At 55.4% G+C, this 7,500-nt stretch overlaps 1 protein-coding gene across 1 annotated transcript in view; it reads right to left on the reverse strand.

Annotated features, from left to right (window-relative positions):
- Nucleotides 1-7,500, reverse strand: part of LOC124010774 (slit homolog 3 protein-like) — a 444,233-nt gene that overhangs the window by 137,853 nt on the left and 298,880 nt on the right. The gene's annotated exons all lie outside the window — the stretch shown is intronic.

Consider the following 7,500-nt stretch of genomic DNA (forward strand, 5'->3'; position numbering starts at 1 on the left):
AGTGGATAGGAGGGAAGACAGGAGAGGGCCAGGAGAGAGACAGGAGAGAGACAGGAGAGGGACGGGAGAGAGACAGGAAAGGGACAGGAGAGGGACAGGAGAGGGACAGGAGAGGGATAGGAGAGTGGATAGGAGGGAAGACAGGAGAGGGCCAGGAGAGAGACAGGAAAGAGACAGGAGAGGGACGGGAGAGAGACAGGAGAGGGACAGGAGAGGGACGGGAGAGGGATAGGAGAGTGGATAGGAGGGAAGACAGGAGAGAGAAAGGTGAGAGACAGGAAAGTGGATAGGAGAGGGACGGGAGAGAGACAGGAGAGGGACAGGAAAGAGACAGGAGAGGGACAGGAGAGAGACAGGAGAGAGACAGGAAAGAGACAGGAAAGAGACAGGAGAGGGACAGGAGAGAGACAGGAGAGAGACAGGAAAGTGGATAGGAGAGGGACGGGAGAGAGACAGGAGAGGGACAGGAAAGAGACAGGAGAGGGACAGGAGAGGGACAGGAGAGAGACAGGAGAGAGACAGGAAAGTGACAGGAAAGTGGATAGGAGAGGGACGGGAGAGAGACAGGAGAGTGGATAGGAGAGGGACAGGAGAGTGGATAGGAGAGGGACGGGAGAGAGACAGGAGAGTGACAGGAGAGGGATGGGAGAGAGATAGGAGAGGGACAGGAGAGAGACAGGAGAGGGACAGGAGAGACAGGAGAGGGACAGGAGAGAGACAGGAGAGGGACAGGAGAGGGATAGGAGAGAGACAGGAGAGGGACAGGAGAGGGACAGGAGAGGGGGTGGGAGAGGGATAGGAGAGGGACAGGAGAGGGACAGGAGAGACAGGAGAGGGACAGGAGAGAGACAGGAGAGGGATAGGAGAGTGGATAGGAGAGGGACAGGAGAGGGATAGGAGAGAGACAGGAGAGGGACAGGAGAGGGACAGGAGAGGGGGTGGGAGAGGGACAGGAGAGGGTCAGGAGAGGGATAGGAGAGTGGATAGGAGGGAAGACAGGAGAGAGACAGGTGAGAGACAGGAAAGTTGATAGGAGAGGGACGGGAGAGAGACAGGAGAGGGACAGGAAAGAGACAGGAGAGGGACAGGAGAGGGACAGGAGAGAGACAGGAGAGAGACAGGAAAGAGACAGGAAAGAGACAGGAGAGGGACAGGAGAGAGACAGGAGAGAGACAGGAAAGTGGATAGGAGAGGGACGGGAGAGAGACAGGAGAGGGACAGGAAAGAGACAGGAGAGGGACAGGAGAGGGACAGGAGAGAGACAGGAGAGAAACAGGAAAGTGACAGGAAAGTGGATAGGAGAGGGACGGGAGAGAGACAGGAGAGGGACAGGAGAGAGACAGGAGAGAGATAGGAGAGGGACAGGAGAGAGACAGGAGAGGGACAGGAGAGACAGGAGAGGGACAGGAGAGAGACAGGAGAGGGATAGGAGAGTGGATAGGAGAGGGACAGGAGAGGGATAGGAGAGAGACAGGAGAGGGACAGGAGAGGGACAGGAGAGGGGGTGGGAGAGGGATAGGAGAGGGACAGGAGAGGGACAGGAGAGACAGGAGAGGGACAGGAGAGAGACAGGAGAGGGACAGGAGAGTGGATAGGAGAGGGACAGGAGAGGGATAGGAGAGAGATAGGAGAGGGACAGGAGAGGGAAAGGAGAGGGGGTGGGAGAGGGATAGGAGAGGGACAGGAGAGGGACAGGAGAGGGACAGGAGAGGGATAGGAGAGTGGATAGGAGGGAAGACAGGAGAGGGCCAGGAGAGAGACAGGAGAGAGACAGGAGAGGGACGGGAGAGAGACAGGAAAGGGACAGGAGAAAGACAGGAGAGGTACAGGAGAGGGATAGGAGAGTGGATAGGAGGGAAGACAGGAGAGGGACAGGAGGGGGACAGGAGAGGGATAGGAGAGTGAATAGGAGGGAAGACAGGAGAGGGACAGGAGAGAGACAGGAGAGGGACGGGGGGGGACAGGAGAGGGACAGGAGAGGGACAGGAGAGGGATAGGAGAGTGGATAGGAGGGAAGACAGGAGAGGACCAGGAGAGAGACAGGAGAGGGACAGGAGAGGGATAAGAGAGGGACAGGAGATGGACCGGAGAGGGACAGGAGAGGGATAGGAGAGTGGATAGGAGGGAAGACAGGAGAGGGCCAGGAGAGAGACAGGAGAGAGACAGGAGAGGGACGGGAGAGAGACAGGAAAGGGACAGGAGAGGGACAGGAAAGGGAAAGGAGAGTGGATAGGGGGGAAGACAGGAGAGGGCCAGGAGAGGGACAGGAGAGGGATAGGAGAGTGGATAGGAGGGAAGACAGGAGAGGAACAAGAGAGGGACAGGAGAGGGATAGGAGAGTGGACAGGAGAGTGGATAGGAGAGTGGACAGGAGAGGGACAGGAGAGAGACAGGAGAGTGGACAGGACAGTGGATAGGAGAGTGGACAGGAGAGTGACAGGAGAGTGGATAGGAGAGTGGATAGGAGAGTGGACAGGAGAGTGGACAGGAGAGTGGATAGGAGAGTGGACAGGAGAGTGGATAGGAGAGTGACAGGAGAGTGGATAGGAGAGTGGATAGGAGAGGGACAGGAGAGAGACAGGAGAGTGACAGGAGAGTGGACAGGAGAGTGGACAGGAGAGTGGATAGGAGAGTGGACAGGAGAGTGACAGGAGAGTGGACATGAGAGAGACAGGAGAGTGGATAGGAGAGTGGACAGGAGAGTGGATAGGAGAGAGACAGGAGAGTGGACAGGAGAGTAACAGGAGAGTGGAAAGGAGAGTGACAGGAGAGTGGCAGGAGAGAGACAGGAGAGAGACAGGAGAGTGGATAGGAGAGTGGACAGGAGAGTGGATAGGAGAATGGACAGGAGAGTGGATAGGAGAGTGGACAGGAGAGTGGACAGGAGAGTGGATAGGAGAGTGGACAGGAGAGTGGATAGGAGAGTGGACAGGAGAGTGGATAGGAGAGTGGACAGGAGAGTGGATAGGAGAGTGGATAGGAGAGGGACAGGAGAGTGACAGGAGAGGGACAGGAGAGTGACAGGAGAGGGACAGGAGAGGGACAGGAGAGAGACAGGAGAGAGACAGGAGAGTGGATAGGAGAGAGACAGGAGAGTGACAGCAGAGGGACAGGAGAGAAACAGAAGAGAGACAGGAGAGTGGATAGTAGAGAGACAGGAGAGGGACAGGAGAGTGGATAGTAGAGAGACAGGAGAGAGACAGGAGAGTGGATAGTAGAGAGACAGGAGAGGGACAGGAGAGGGACAGGAGAGAGACAGGAGAGAGACAGGAGAGAGACAGGAGAGTGAGAGGAGTGGGACAGGAGAGAGACAGGAGAGAGACAGAAGAGAGACAGGAGAGAGAGAGGAGAGAGACATCAGAGTGGATAGGAGAGAGACAGGAGAGTGACAGGAGAGGGACAGGAGAGTGACAGGAGAGGGACAGGAGAGGGACAGGAGAGAGACAGGAGAGAGACAGGAGAGTGGATAGGAGAGAGACAGGAGAGTGACAGCAGAGGGACAGGAGAGAAACAGAAGAGAGACAGGAGAGTGGATAGTAGAGAGACAGGAGAGGGACAGGAGAGTGGATAGTAGAGAGACAGGAGAGAGACAGGAGAGTGGATAGTAGAGAGACAGGAGAGGGACAGGAGAGGGACAGGAGAGAGACAGGAGAGAGACAGGAGAGAGACAGGAGAGTGAGAGGAGTGGGACAGGAGAGAGACAGGAGAGAGACAGAAGAGAGACAGGAGAGAGAGAGGAGAGAGACATCAGAGTGGATAGGAGAGAGACAGGAGAGTGACAGGAGAGGGACAGGAGAGAGACAGGAGAGAGACAGGAGAGTGGATAGGAGAGAGACAGGAGAGGGACAGGAGAGAGACAGGAGAGAGACAGGAGAGAGACAGGAGAGAGACAGGAGAGTGGATAGGAGAGAGACAGGAGAGGGACAGGAGAGGGACAGGAGAGTGGATAGGAGAGAGACAGGAGAGGGACAGGAGAGACAGGGGAGGGACAGGAGAGAGACAGAGAGGGACAGGAGAGTGGATAGCAGAGAGACAGGAGAGGGACAGGAGAGAGACAGGAGAGTGGATAGGAGAGAGACAGGAGAGGGACAGGAGAGTGACAGGAGAGGGACAGGAGAGAGACAGGAGAGAGACAGGAGAGAGACAGTAGAGTGGATAGGAGAGAGACAGGAGAGGGACAGAAGAGAGACAGGAGAGAGACAGGAGAGAGACAGGAGAGTGGATAGGAGCCAGACAGGAGAGGGACAGGAGAGTGACAGGAGAGGGACAGGAGAGAGACAGGAGAGGGACAGGAGGGAGACAGGGGAGAGACAGGAGAGAGACAGGAGAGAGACAGGAGAGTGGATAGCAGAGAGACAGGAGAGGGACAGGAGAGGGACAGGAGAGTGGATAGGAGAGTGGATAGGAGAGTGGATAGGAGAGGGACAGGAGGGTGACAGGAGACAGACAGGAGAGGGACAGGAGAGAGACAGGAGAGAGACAGGAGTGAGACAGGAGAGTAGATAGGAGAGAGACAGGAGAGTGGACAGAAGAGTGGATAGGAGAGTGGACATGAGAGTAGATAGGAGAGTGGACAGGAGAGTGACAGGAGAGTGGACAGGAGAGAGACAGGAGAGTGGATAGGAGAGTGACAGGAGAGAGACAGGAGAGAGACAGGAGAGTGGACAGGAGAGTGGATAGGAGAGTGGACAGGAGAGTGGATAGGAGAGTGGACAGGAGAGTGGACAGGAGAGAGACAGGAGAGTGGATAGGAGAGTGGACAGGAGAGGGACAGGAGAGAGACAGGAGAGTGGACAGCAGAGTGGATAGGAGAGTGGACAGGAGAGTGGATAGGAGAGTGGACAGGAGAGTGGACAGGAGAGTGACAGGAGAGTGGACAGGAGAGTGGATAGGGGAGTGGACAGGAGAGTGGACAGGAGAGTGGATAGGAGAGTGGACAGGAGAGTGGACAGGAGAGTGGATGACAGGAGAGTGGACAGGAGAGTGGACAGGAGAGTGGACAGGAGATGGACAGGAGAGAGACAGGAGAGTGGATAGGAGAGTGGACAGGAGAGTGGACAGGAGAGTGGACAGGAGAGTGGACAGGAGAGTGGACAGGAGAGTGGATAGGAGAGTGGACAGGAGAGTGGACAGGAGAGTGGATAGGAGAGTGGACAGGAGAGTGGACAGGAGAGTGGACAGGAGAGTGGACAGGAGAGTGGATAGGAGAGAGACAGGAGAGTGGATAGGAGAGTGGACAGGAGAGTGGACAGGAGAGTGACAGGAGAGTGGACAGGAGAGTGGATAGGAGAGAGACAGGAGAGTGGACAGGAGAGAGACAGGAGAGTGGATAGGAGAGTGGACAGGAGAGTGGATAGGAGAATGGACAGGAGAGTGGATAGGCGAGTGGATGGGAGAGTGGATAGGAGAGTGGATAGGAGAGTGGACAGGAGAGTGGACAGGAGTGTGGATTGGAGAGTGGATAGGAGAGTGGACAGGAGAGTGGACAGGAGAGAGACAGGAGAGTGGATAGGAGAGGGACAGGAGGGGAGACAGGAGAGTGGATAGGAGAGTGGACAGGAGAGTGGACAGGAGAGTGACAGGAGAGTGGACAGGAGAGTGGATAGGAGAGTGGACAGGAGAGTGGACAGGAGAGTGGATAGGAGAGTGGACAGGAGAGTGGACAGGAGAGTGACAGGAGAGTGGACAGGAGAGTGGACAGGAGAGTGGATAGGAGAGAGACAGGAGAGTGGATAGGAGAGTGGACAGGAGAGTGGACAGGAGAGTGACAGGAGAGTGGACAGGAGAGTGGATAGGAGAGAGACAGGAGAGTGGACAGGAGAGAGACAGGAGAGTGGATAGGAGAGTGGACAGGAGAGTGGATAGGAGAATGGACAGGAGAGTGGATAGGCGAGTGGATGGGAGAGTGGATAGGAGAGTGGATAGGAGAGTGGACAGGAGAGTGGACAGGAGTGTGGATTGGAGAGTGGATAGGAGAGTGGACATGAGAGTGAATAGGAGAGTGGACAGGAGAGTGGATAGGAGAATGGATAGGAGAGTGGACAGGAGAGTGGACAGGAGAGAGACAGGAGAGTGGATAGGAGAGGGACAGGAGGGGAGACAGGAGAGTGGATAGGAGAGGGACAGGAGCGGAGAGGGATAGGAGAGGGACAGGAGAGGGACAGGAGAGGAGAGCGACAGGAGAGTGACAGGAGAGTGATAGGAGAGGAGAGGGACAGGAGAGGGACAGGAGAGGGACAGGAGAAGAGAGGGACAGGAGAGGGACAGGAGAGGAGAGGGACAGGATAGTTGACAGGAGAGGTACAGGAGGGGAGACAGGAGAGTGGATAGGAGAGTGGATAGGAGAGTGGATAGGAGAGGGACAGGAGAGTGACAGGAGAGGGACAGGAGAGAGACAGGAGAGACAGGAGAGGGACAGGAGAGAGACAGGAGAGACAGGAGAGAGACAGGAGAGTGTATAGGAGAGAGACAGGAGAGGGACAGGAGAGGACGGGGACAGGAGAGGGACAGGAGAGGAGAGGGGCAGGAGAGGAGAGGGACAGGAGAGGGACAGGAGAGGGACAGGAGGGGAGACAGGAGAGGGACAGGAGAGGAGAGGGACAGGACAGGGACAGGAGAGGAGAGGGGCAGGAGAGGAGAGGGACAGGAGAGGGACAGGAGAGGGACAGGAGGGGAGACAGGAGAGGGACAGGAGAGGAGAGGGACAGGAGAGGGACAGGAGAGGGACAGGAGAGGGACAGGAGGGGAGACAGGAGAGGGACAGGAGAGGGACCAAGGGTGGACAGGAGAGTGGATAGGAGAGGGACCAAGGGTGGACAGGAGAGTGGACAGGACAGACCATCACGGAACTGTGACATTGATGGAAAACCTCAACTGCTGATTTGTTTAGCCAGGTCCATGCGCTGTCTTTCCTTGTCCCGGGGATCTGGGACCATCTTGCTTACTGTAGGCATTGAATTATGCATATCCATATTACTGGAACGCAATGCCTCTCAAACACACACTATACAGAACACACACACATGAATAACTGTTCGCTGCTCTGGCTCCCCAATGGTGGAACAAACTCCCTCACGACGCCAGGACAGCGGAGTCAATCACCACCTTCCGGAGACACCTGAAACCCCACCTCTTTAAGGAATACCTAGGATAGGATAAAGTAATCCTTCTCACCCCCCCTCCGCCCCCTTAAAATATTTAGATGCACTATTGTAAAGTGGTTGTTCCACTGGATGTCATAAGGTGAATGCACCAATTTGTAAGTCGCTCTGGATAAGAGCGTCTGCTAAATGACTTAAATGTAAATGTAAATGTAAACAAAGGAACACCCCCACACATAGCTATTAAACATTTTCAAAATAACACACACACACCTAGAAAATCATTTGGAAGAGAACAGTTGACAGAAAGGTCAATTCCAGGATGTTTGTTGCTTGGAGATGTTTTGACAGAGTAATTCAGGGTTGTTTTTCTGTAACTCCGGGTGTTGGATGGTTGTAA

This window comes from Oncorhynchus gorbuscha, linkage group LG23 (genome assembly GCF_021184085.1).
Source record: "Oncorhynchus gorbuscha isolate QuinsamMale2020 ecotype Even-year linkage group LG23, OgorEven_v1.0, whole genome shotgun sequence".
Classification (NCBI taxonomy): domain Eukaryota; kingdom Metazoa; phylum Chordata; class Actinopteri; order Salmoniformes; family Salmonidae; genus Oncorhynchus; species Oncorhynchus gorbuscha.